Below are 12,777 nucleotides of genomic sequence, written 5' to 3'. Positions count from 1 at the left end.
TCAGCCTCCTGTCTCAGCTGGATGGGCTCCTCGGGCCCTCCAGCTGATGTGGCATGGTGCTGGACGGGCTCCTCGGGCCCTCCAGCAGAGACAGGAGGCTGAACGGGCCCCTCGGACCCTCCAGCTGACGAGGTAGATGGCGGCGTGGGAGCCGCGGAGTCCTGGATGAGCTCATCCGAGCTCCCAGCAGGAGCTGATGCAGAGCCAGAGAGATTTGAGACCCCTGGCTGAATGTTAAGCTGACCAGCGGACCGTACTGCTATCGGGGACTGGGCTACTGGAGACGCGGGGAGCTGAGCTACTGGGGCCTGCGCTACAGGCGGCACTGGAGCTACTGGGGCCTGCGCTACAGGCGGCACTGGAGCTACTGGGGCCTGCGCTACAGGCGGCACTGGAGCTACTGGAGACTGAACTGAGGGGGACACTGGAGACTGAGCTGAGGGGGACACTGGAGACTGAACTGAGGGGGACACTGGAGACTGAGCTGAGGGGGACACTGGAGACTGAGCTGAGGGGGACACTGGAGACTGAGCTGAGGGGGACACTGGAGACTGAGCTGAGGGTGGCTGCGAGGGAGCTAACTGAACTGAGGGTGGCTGCGAGGGAGCTAACTGAACTGAGGGTGGCTGCGAGGGAGCTAACTGAACTGAGGGTGGCTGCGAGGGAGCTAACTGAACTGAGGGTGGCTGCGAGGGAGCTAACTGAACTGAGGGTGGCTGCAAGGGAGCTAACTGAACTGAGGGTGGCTGCGAGGGAGCTAACTGAACTGAGGGTGGCTGCGAGGGAGCTAACTGAACTGAGGGTGGCTGCGAGGGAGCTAACTGAACTGGCCTGGGAGGAGAAACACGAGCAGGAAAAGGAGCAGGCTCAGAAAAAACTGTCCGAGAAATGGCAGGCTCAGGGTCGACAAAAATAGCTCTATCAAAAATGAACCCGCCGTCCACTTCATGTTTTGTAGTTTTAGCATTGTCCGGTTTATGGCGGCGGGCGCGCCGCCTCCTTCGAGCAGAGGAAGCTGGCGCGATGGGCGCTGATGGCGCCAACACAGAGGGTGACGTAGTGGTGAGTTCCCCGTCGTCCGCCCCCATCCTTGCCAGAAATGAGACAGGCGAAAAATAGCCTAAGCGGATCGGAGACGGCGAGCGGCTGGTAGGCTGTGCAGCAGGTGAGAGGTCCTCCTCCGGGATGAGCCAGGGTTTCCGCCGGAGCTCGTCCTCCCGATAAGCCCGTAACACCTGCTGCCGCTCTTCCTCGCCAAAGTCTATGGCTTCCGTTGTCTCCGTGCGCCACGCCGTGCGGCCAGACCGCGGTGAAGACGCGGAAGCCGGCGGGGTGCGGGCGGAAGGTGTGTCTGTGGCGAGCCTCACCGTTCCAACTCTGACCGCTACTGGCTCCTGAGACAGCGGCGATGACACCCGTTCACGGGACGGAGGTGTGGGTGCTGAGGCGGCATTCAGGACCCTCTGGGCCAGCGCACGGGCACGAAGCTCCTCCTTAAGGGGGCCCAGGGAGTCAAACGCCTCGACGAGGTGGGGGAGTTGTCGCAACCGTGGCTCCCGCAACAAAACGGCGTCCACGGCCGCCAATCCTGTGGAAACCACACTTGGATCCGCGCATCCGATGATGCGATCCATAATGCGGCAGAGCCGGTTCAGCTCCTCCCCTACCTCCTCTGAAATGTCCGCTGAGTCCGACATGGTCGTGTCGTCCTGGAGGTCCACGGAGGGGTTGTGAACTGCTGGGTCCATGTTGTGGTCGCGTTATTCTGTCATGATACGTTGTGTGGCAGGCAGGGGAAGGACCCAAGATGCAGATTCACAGACACGGGGATAAACTCAAAAAACACAGCTTTATTGCTGGCCACGGGAAGCAATACAAAATAAACTAAAACTGGGAAAACTAAAGCATGAACTGTACAAGGAACCGAACCACAGGGAGAATTACACACAACATGAGGGATAACGCGACGCCGAACAGAGGGAGACTCAGACAGAAATACACAGAGGGTAAACGAGGAAAGTGGGCACACACGGGGAACACAGGTGATACTGATAATCATAACGAGACAGGGCGGGGTGAACTGAACATGACATGTACAGGCACAGAGGTTCAGACAGGAGGAGAGAGAGTGTAACCAATACGTCTACTCACCAAAGAATGAGTGAAGCAATATGGATAACAGCAGAGGACAATTTATTTAGGGTCTGATGGCAATTTACCATCGGTATCCAGCACTTTAAAGGATTGATGGACTGGAGCACATCTGTCCTTAACATACCCTCTTAAACATCAGCTTGACACTGATATATCAAAGGAAACTTAACCGACTTTAAGTGCAAATGTTTCAACCTGAACAACTTAAAACTTCTCTGGGATACAATGTAAACAAAGACAAGAAGAAGAAAAATATTTCCATCAATAGTCACTTTTCCTAACCAGGAGACAAGTGAATATATTATGTAAAGAGTCCTTTTTTCTCAGTCCTGGGGTTGTAACACCACAACCTCCTCAGTCCGTAATCAAAGAGTGTCTATTTGACAATAACCAAAATGTCTTTGGATAGTCTTTGTGAATGAAAACAAAACAAAAAAACAAATGGTATTAGCTGGCCAGCAAAATAAAGAGAGTGTATGGCACTGAGTGCGGGCGTGTGTGTGAGTACTTCGGTCCAAATAATCAAGGTCCGGATGGATGAAGGGATGGCGGCCGCTTGTCCTTTAATGGCACCAGTAAGGCAGCACAGTAGTAAGGCAGCACAGCAGCGAGGCAGCACAGCAGTAAGGCAGCACAGCAGCGAAGCGTCTGGCAGGAGAACGAACAATAGTCCTTTTCAAGGCTACTGCAGAAGGCGATATTCCCCGCTAGCTCACCCCAGCTTGCTCTCTGGCACAGCTACAAGCCACGTGAGCTCATAGCCCCTCCCGCTAGATAACCAAATTAACACTGGGTTACATCCACCCCTGCTTAAAGTGTGACGTCCCCGTCACTATCACCCGACAGAGATTGCACTAACCCAGCAATCTGTTGTTGTAATGACAGGAAAAAGTTATTGAGCAATGCAAGTGTCATCGGCACATTGGAACTGTGATGCTTACAATCGACTTTGTAGCCGACCTGATAGTCACTGAGATAAGCCGGTGGCACTCTCCTCCTTTGTGGCCTACCACATGTTGGGGCTGGGCTGAGCACCTCCTCATCGTTTGCTGTCTCCGATCCTGTCAGATCTACAATGAATTCAGGTGCCCCAGGATTCAGAGGATACTGTGGCTGGGACGCCTCCTGTTCTCCCAGAACATCCCTTTGATCCGCCAACAAGTCATTGTCAGGAAATTGGCTGGATGTAAAGTTTATTTCCTCGTCTTGCCCAAACTCCTCCTCCAGCCGAGTTTCTTCTGTGTTGCTCCCTGCATCCACTCTCATGAGAGGTTGAACCGAACTGGTTAGCACATCCTGACTGTCACATTGCAGGTTAACCGGTAGGAACCCACAGGGAAGAAGCATGTCACGATGCAGAACTCGCTCTCTGCCCTCTGCATCCTCTGGCCTAATCACATAAACCGGGATAGACTCATCCGTCTGCTTAACAACGATGTGCACAATAGGCTCCCACTTATCAGAGATTTTGTGTTTCTTTCTTAGGCTCAGATTCCTTACCAGGACTCTGTCACCCACTTCCAATGGAAGGGCAGTAACCTTAGCATCCCAGCGTCTTTTGTTCAACAATTGTCTCTTCTCAGCATTTCTTGAGGCTAGGTCGTATGCATACTTCAGCCTACTCTTTAGTTCTCGTACATACTGAATATGTGTTCTGGTGCTGTGGCCACGTGGACTATGTCCAAAACAGAGATCAATCGGAAGGCGTGGCTCTCTACCAAACATCAGAAGGAAGGGCGCTTCTCCAGTTGCGTCATGTTTTGTACAGTTATAAGCATGTACAAGGGGGCGAACATACTTCCTCCACTCCTCTTTTTTCTTATCCTCCAGAGTTCCGAGGAGGTCCAACAGAGTCCTGTTGAATCTTTCCACTGGATTTCCACGTGGATGGTAGGGTGTCGTACGGGACTTTGTAATCCCTGCTAGTTTACAAAGCTCTGCCACTATTTCAGATTCAAAACAAGCACCTTGATCACTATGGATTCTGCGAGGAAACCCGTAGTGACTGATGAAGTTCTCCCATAACACTGTGGACACCGTTTTCGCTGTCTGATCTCTCGTGGGATATGCCTGTGCATATTTTGTAAAATGATCAGTTAGTACTAGGATGTTCCTGGTGTCTCTCGAATCGGGTTCTATTGTCAGAAAATCTATGCACACTAACTCGAGGGGACCACTGACTTTGATGTTGACAAGTTTAGAGGCTTTCTGCACTCGTGCCTTTCGTTTCACACACCTCTCACATGTTTTACACTTGTTCTCAATGTAGCTAGCCATTTTTGGCCAGTAAAACCTCGCTCTAGCCAGTTCTAAGGTTCTCTCAATACCCATGTGACCTGTCTCGTCATGAACACCTTGGAAAGCTCTCTCTCGATGGCTATTAGGGATGACAAGTTGATGGAAGGCCTTCCCCTTTTGATCAAAAACTCTACGGTATAGCACCCCATCAACTAGAAGTAACTTTGATTTCTCCCGTAAAAACAGAACCACCTCAGGTTCCTCAGACTTTCTGTCAAAAGTCTCATCCCCAGTCTCTAAAATGCCTATGATGCGGGCTAAAGAGCTGTCATTTCTCTGTAACTGATACCAGTCCACCATAGACATTCCTGGTAGGGCTGACTGGCCAGGTAGGGGGACCGGATCCTCAAGGTCATCAGGAACCGCACTGTCATTGCACAAGAGTGTTTCCACGGCAGGGATTACAGTGTCGACTGTCTGTGTGCCTTCACCTAAGATCGTGTTGACATTGACACTATGACGCTTACACACAGTACTCATTGCCTCCCCATCGAGAACTTTAAACTCCTCAGGGGACAAACTAGCACAGTCCAGCATGCTGGAGATTCTTCTGTCTGTCTCCAGGGACTCCTCGTCCTCCTCTGAGGGTCCATGAGGCCTCCTAGAGAGCCCGTCAGCATCAGTGTTATGTTGGCCAGATTTGTAGTGTATGTCAAAGTTGTAAATCGACAGAGAAGCAAGCCATCTGTGACTTGCAGCATCAAGCTTCGCACTGGTCAACACATACGTCAAAGGGTTGTTATCAGTCAGCACCTTGAAATTAGCCCCATACAAATAATCATGGAACTTCTCACTTACTGCCCACTTGAGGGCGAGAAATTCTAATTTATGTACAGGGTAATTCTTTTCGCTTTTGGAGAGGCCACGACTAGCATAAGCTACTACTCGAGTCTGGCCGTCTTGAACCTGATACAACGCTGCTCCCAGGCCTGACATACTGGCATCTGTGTGTACTACGTACGGGAGCTGCCAGTTGGCGAAAGCCAGAACAGGTGCTGAAATCAGTTTTTCAACGATAAGGTCAAAAGCAGCCTGGCAGGCAGGGGTCCATTTTGCCCCAAGTGAGGGTGACTTTGTTCGTGGCCAATGTTTTTGGCCTTTATGCCTGGGGGCTAGTTCTCCCTTTAACAAGTCATTGAGAGGCCTGACAATGCAAGAATAATCCCTCACAAACCGCCTGTAATACCCCGTGAAACCTAGGAATGACCGAAGCTCTTTGGCAGTTTGTGGGCATGGCCAGTCTTTCACAGCAGTAATTTTGTCTGGGTCAGGCTGGATCCCCTGGGCAGATATTACATGCCCCAGATATTTCACGGAGGTTTGGAAGAACTTGCATTTAGAAGGGGATAACTTCAGACCAAACTCAGCAATGCGCTTAAGGACCTTCATCACCCGCTCTTCATGCTCTTCCAGTGAGTTGGAGAAGATTATGAGGTCATCTAGAAATGCAACAACCTCCTGGAGGTTAATTCCCTCCATCACTTTCTCCATTGTCCGTTGAAACGTGGCAGGGGAGTTAGTCAAGCCTTGAGGCATCCTCCGAAATTGCCATGTTCCAAACGGCGTTGTAAATGCTGTCTTGGGTCGATCACATGGCTCAACTTCAAGTTGATAGTACCCGCTCTTGAGATCTAAAACAGTGAACCATTTTGAACCAGAGAGCAGAGTGAACGTCTCCTCTATACGAGGCAATGGGTATGCGTCCTTTTTGGTGAGGTTGTTTAGTCTCCGGTAATCTACAACCATTCGCAGTTCCCCATTCTTTTTCCTTACAAGCACTACTGGAGAGGCATAGGGGCTATGTGACTCCTCTATAATGCCTGTTGCCAAAAGGTCTTGGAGGTGTCTTTTCAAATCATTGAAATCAGCGGGCGAAACACGTCTTGTCCGCTCTTTGAATGGGACATGAGGTTCTAACTCAATGCGGTGACTGACCCCCGTCACACTACCAACGTCAAGATCATGTTTCGAGAAAGCATCTGATGCTTCTTTGACAATTCTAGCCTGTATGTGCTCTTTGAATTGTGGTGATATCGGGCTGTCCCCAAAATCAAGGCCAAGAAGCACAGCAGATTGGTTACTGTCCTCGCTATGAGAAGCTAGCAGGGACTGTGCCTGCAGAGGAGCATCTTCGGGCTGGGGGTTCAGATCAGGGAGTGCAATAGGAACCGCCCAATCAATGGGGGAGCACTCAGCAATAGCTGTTCCAGGATACAGTGTGATGCCCCGCCGAGAGGCATTTTTGACCGCAACTTTAAACTTACAGTGAGACATAGGTTTTACATCAACTATCTGGTCATAGATGATAAACCCCCCTGGTGTAGGTGTGTCCTCCGAGCTACACACAAGAGCCTGAAATTTATCGCTCCCAGGTTTAGTGTGGCAGATGGCTTTCAAAGTATACACCTCACCTGGTTTCAAATGCACCGGTACCTTGCTGGAGAGTGCAACACGGAGGGCTTTGACCTCGTCTGCTTGGGGGTCAGCCTGCTTGAAACATTTGGTATATGCCATGACCCAGTTAGTGTCAATGGGTAGAGTCTGCAGAAACTTTGCTCCACCCTTTTTTTGACAGTCTTGTAGCATGGGACCTAACACATTTGTGCCCACAAGAAGAGAAAACTTATCATTGTACGATTGATCTGGACTAACTAATGCTAAGATGTTGAAACACTTGTCTGTGCCACAAGCACTTTCAGGGAACTGAACTTTAGCCTCAATGTACCCCACATATGGTACCTTTTGTCCAGCCGCACCTTCGATGTCCAGTACCTCTTTTATAGAGAACAGTTCTCTATGAGAAAGATAGCGAGAATAGAATGACTCTGATATTATTGACACTTGGGACCCGGTGTCAATTAAACACCGACACGGAACTTGATCTAACCATGCTAAACCATCACAAGGCTCCCCAATTAGACCCTGAGGAAACTGGGGAGGCACCGTTGGAGCTGGGGCTTCGTACATGCACTGGCTTGAAGGCTTGGAACTGCTCTGACCATCAGCTCCTGCTCGTTCCACAGCAGGAGCTCCTACTGGTTTAAAGGCAAGTTGGACTGTGGACTATTCTGTCGCTGAGCCATTGAACACTGGCTTTGCCCAGCACTGTGCCTCTCACACAATTTCTTTTGCACTAATATGGCATTGGTTGGGTTTGAACATTGTGGCAACATATGTGAATCCTCCCCACAATTATAGCAAAATTTCCCAACCCTTTTATGATCACCAGGTAGCCTAGCAGGAGTTGGTGGAGCTGGATTGTGGATTTTGGTTCTGTGCGATAGCTTCTGCCTAGTTTTATCACTTTTGGGACACTGAGAATTTGCTGCAGATGAGCTGTTCATTAGCTCTGCTTCTAGCTGCCTGATTCTTTCCTCCAGTTGCTCTCTGGTACAAGCATCCAGCGCTGTGGGAGGTGTGCCAGAATGCCTGCCATCATCTGTGGCTACGAGTGTTCGAGCCTGCACTTTAGTTGAGGTGCCGCTCATGTAACGTCTCCTGCGCATTTCTTTTAACTGACTCTCTTTCTCATGCGTTCTGATTTTAAAAAGCAGCTCTGAGAAAGTGGGAATAACATGATGTGCAGATCCCACTATTTCTTTTAGATGCAGAGTGGCAATTAGAGAGTCATCCCAGCAACCTCTGAGGAACTGCTTTAGTAGCTGAACATCAAAATCACTTCTAGGTATGCCATTACCGTCAACTACCTCCTGCAGCAACGTCTGGAGTCGGCGCAAGTAATCAGATGCCTTTTCTCCACTATTCTGATGAGTCTCTAGGTACTGGATATACAGCTCTTCACCTCCAGTGACATTGCCATAAGCCTTGTCAAGCTCATCGAGATAGTCTTTTGGTGATGCTTGAGACCCAATAGAAAGGGCCACATTCAAAGCAGGGCTAGCCAAGCTATCGAGGAAAACACGGCGCTGCTGCCCTTCGGAAAGGGTAGAGTCATTTAGTACCTGTTTAGCTCTAAGTCGCCATACCCTGTACTCTACCTCATTAGGGGGTTTTGGAGAGTTTCCTGAAAATGAGCGGAGCTCAAAACCAGAGGGAGTGTGCATGGGCGAGTCATGTTTTACAATGTGCTCCACAATGACTCTCTGAACCTCCGCTGGCAAAGGATCAACAAGCAGGGAGTCCGCATCAAGTGCCTGTTTAGCCTTGGGCACATGGCCATCATCACAGGCGGCAGTTGACCTGGGACCTGGTGTGGACTGAGTTTTAACTCCCAAGGCAGGAGTTAAGGTAGCTAACCCCTTATATGTATCATTTTTCCCACACATGTGGCTCACTGCAGCCTGATTTAAAGTCATGGGGCTCACATTATATGCTAATGCCAGTTCGTTTACTTGTTCTCTGAAACTAGCAGTCACATCATCAATTGCTCGAGCGAGGGGGACCACATCATGCGCCAGGTGAAAACTGTCAGGTCCCTGAGGACAGTACTCATCTATCTGAATAACCTCCCAACACTCCCCATCTGCTGAATGTTCTCCATCTAAGAGCATTGGGGTAATGCACTCCATGAACTGACACAAAATAGTGTCAGGGAGACTATCTATTTGTTGAATTTTGACAACGTGATCCAGCAAAGCGAATGCTCTTTGCACCTCTTGTAGTTTAATCCCGGCTTTAGCCCCTTTTAACAAAACAGTGTACTCTGGATCAAAACCATACCTGTCACAAAACTCCATTGTCTCTCTCTGCAAAGCAGTAGATGAATTCACAGATGTCTGAGCATGTGCTTCAGGATAAAGTTAGTGATGCGCTCCAGTCCCTGTTCGGGCGCCAATTTTTTCCTACTACTCTTAGTTGTAACCAATACGTCTACTCACCAAAGAATGAGTGAAGCAATATGGATAACAGCAGAGGACAATTTATTTAGGGTCTGATGGCAATTTACCATCGGTATCCAGCACTTTAAAGGATTGATGGACTGGAGCACATCTGTCCTTAACATACCCTCTTAAACATCAGCTTGACACTGATATATCAAAGGAAACTTAACCGACTTTAAGTGCAAATGTTTCAACCTGAACAACTTAAAACTTCTCTGGGATACAATGTAAACAAAGACAAGAAGAAGAAAAATATTTCCATCAATAGTCACTTTTCCTAACCAGGAGACAAGTGAATATATTATGTAAAGAGTCCTTTTTTCTCAGTCCTGGGGTTGTAACACCACAACCTCCTCAGTCCGTAATCAAAGAGTGTCTATTTGACAATAACCAAAATGTCTTTGGATAGTCTTTGTGAATGAAAACAAAACAAAAAAACAAATGGTATTAGCTGGCCAGCAAAATAAAGAGAGTGTATGGCACTGAGTGCGGGCGTGTGTGTGAGTACTTCGGTCCAAATAATCAAGGTCCGGATGGATGAAGGGATGGCGGCCGCTTGTCCTTTAATGGCACCAGTAAGGCAGCACAGTAGTAAGGCAGCACAGCAGTAAGGCAGCACAGCAGCGAAGCGTCTGGCAGGAGAACGAACAATAGTCCTTTTCAAGGCTACTGCAGAAGGCGATATTCCCCGCTAGCTCACCCCAGCTTGCTCTCTGGCACAGCTACAAGCCACGTGAGCTCATAGCCCCTCCCGCTAGATAACCAAATTAACACTGGGTTACAAGAGCACGGGGAAAACACAGACATAACGGGCTGGGGAAACATGAAACAACCACAAAGGGAGACGAGGGCTCATAAATACATAGAGGGCACACAGGGGGGAGAGAGAGCACGGGGAGAACTTAGACATAAAGGGCAGGGGAAACATGGAATAAAACATAAGGAGAGACGAGGGCTCACAGATACACAGAGGGGCACACAGGGGGTAAAAGCCATGAAGGGAAAACACTTAGGGAACAACACAACAGGGCAACTCAGAAAACATGGTCTAAATAAGGAACGAAATACAAAAATACAAGGAACTAAGAATACTGGGCCCACATGGCCCAGGACCATGACACAAATACTATATACAACTGAGTAAAAATACAACGATGACAGAAAGGATTATTGCACAGATGGACAGCATGTGGAGAGTTATACCGCAAATGAGGAGATGGAAGGAGGAAGAGAGGCAGAGTAAGTTTCTGGAGGATTTATATTTCACTAAAAACTTTCTAATATTCATGTCAAATTTCCCCTTGTGGGACAATTAAAGGGTTCTATTCTATTCTATTCTATTCTATGTCCACATAATTATGGATTATTAAAATTATGATATTTACACACACTGTATTTTAAACAACATACAGTAATAAACAGATTACCGTAATTGTCGGGCTATAAGCCGCTACTTTTTCCACAAGCTTTGAACCCTGCGGCTTTTAGTCAGGTGCGGCTTTTCTATGGATTGTCCATGATTTTTGTCATATCGTAAGACGATTTGTTTTGTTTGTTCCGCTGTTGTACGGCACTACGTTGCCTGGCGGAAGGGCATGTGATCAGACACACAGTATCGGGGTTCAAGAGTGGTGTGTTGGTCACGTGTCCATCCGCCAGACAACATAGTGCCGTACAAGTAGCGCGAAAAACAATGCGAAAAGCAAGTTATGCTCAACTCCACCAGTGGAATCTGACAGTGTGGAAAAGTGTGAAAACATCAATGATCACCAACGGATTTCGAAGGGCTGAATGCTGCATGATGGAGAGGAGGACACCGCCACGGCCCTTCTGAGGGTGTTCGACTCTGACACTGACAACGAGGATTTCTTTGGTTTTGAAAGTGACAACGAAGGAAAGAAGCTGAGAGTGGATGACGAAGCCATCCTGAGCCTGTTTGTATCCGACACTGGAGAAGAGGACTTTGGTGGTTTTAGTGGGCAGGAAGATGGTGGTGAATGACTGACTTTTCTTCTTGTTAAAGCCGTGTCGCTGCACCTGAGCCTAAAAGGTAGTCCGAATCTATTTTTCTGGTGTGCTATAGGTTATTGTTATGTACTACATTTGTTACTCATTTATGAAGCACAGTACATGTTTCCTACTTGTAATTACCGCTACTTGTACATATACCTAAAAGGTTATGCAAATATGTACCCATAACTTGTTTTTCAAAATATTAATAAAAGGGGTGTGTCTCCAAACAGCCATCTCTTTCCTGACAATTCCCTTTGTGCATATTCTCTTACATATGATAAGTCAACATTGAAACACCTGCGGCCTTTAGTCAGGTGCGGCTAATGTATGTACAAAACAGGATTTTCCCCTGATTTTAGCTTGTGCGGCTAATATTCGGGTGCGCTTTGTAGTCCGGGAAATACGGTATATTAGATTAATATTTCAAATATGACAAAATGATGATTTTACAGCAGTACAATTATTGCATCTCTACAGTTTAAAAATTTAATAAGCTTTCTCCCTGCACAGTACTTTCTTTTTACTTAATTATTATAGCACTAGGAATAAATAATAAGGGAGGGATTCTGGATCAGCACCACGAGGGAAACTTGTGGCCATAGTATATACAGTATTGTGAAGAAGGTCTAAAATGTCACTGTATGTACGTGCGTGTGTGTGTTTATAGATTTTTCAAATTATTACTCATGATATAACATTGTCCAGACATGGCTGGTAAGGACATGAGGAGGAAACAGTAGGAGCTGTGTGAGGCTAAAGGCAGTGGGTCCCTCAGCAGCTGGATTACAAAGAGCACAGGTAACAATATCACATGTACCAGTTGTTGGAGATGTATTCCAGTATATAAATAATACTAAGCACAACTGGAATGTTTTGCTTCTATAACATTTTTCTGTCATTATTTTATTATAGATTAAGTGCAAAAGTTGTTGTGGATAACTAAATAATAGTTTATTGCAATAACAAACTGTGCCTTGTTCTCAGATGGACAGCAAGAGGAGAGTGATGGATGAGATGAGGAGATGAAGGAGGAAGAGAGGCAAAGAGTGATTCACAGGCAGAGCCGAGTTTATTTCTCACAGTTTTTTGTTGCCTTATGGTTTCAAGCACCGTCAACAATCTTTGCATTTTGTTATTATCTCATAACACTTGTTTAATCAGCTACCATCTCGCCTATGGAGTTTTTAATGTCTACAGTCTCAGATCAACACAGCCCTGGCCTTCAGCAATATCAGCAGCAGGAGCAGCAGAAACCCCTCAACAGCAACATTGTACCCTATCAGGTAAAACATAGGCTACGTTTGCTTTGCCTTGTCGCCACCTCACAACAGTGATATAGTATGAGGCGATCCCTTATTAGATTCTTGATGAATGTGTGTTGTTGTTATTCAGCCTGGTTCAATGTGCCCCTCTTGAAATTCGAACCTTTAAACATCTTTGCACGGCCCTGCTGTGTGATACAGACTGTGGT

This window comes from Maylandia zebra, linkage group LG19 (assembly GCF_041146795.1).
Source record: "Maylandia zebra isolate NMK-2024a linkage group LG19, Mzebra_GT3a, whole genome shotgun sequence".
Taxonomy (NCBI): domain Eukaryota; kingdom Metazoa; phylum Chordata; class Actinopteri; order Cichliformes; family Cichlidae; genus Maylandia; species Maylandia zebra.
This window is presented reverse-complemented; position numbering follows the sequence as displayed.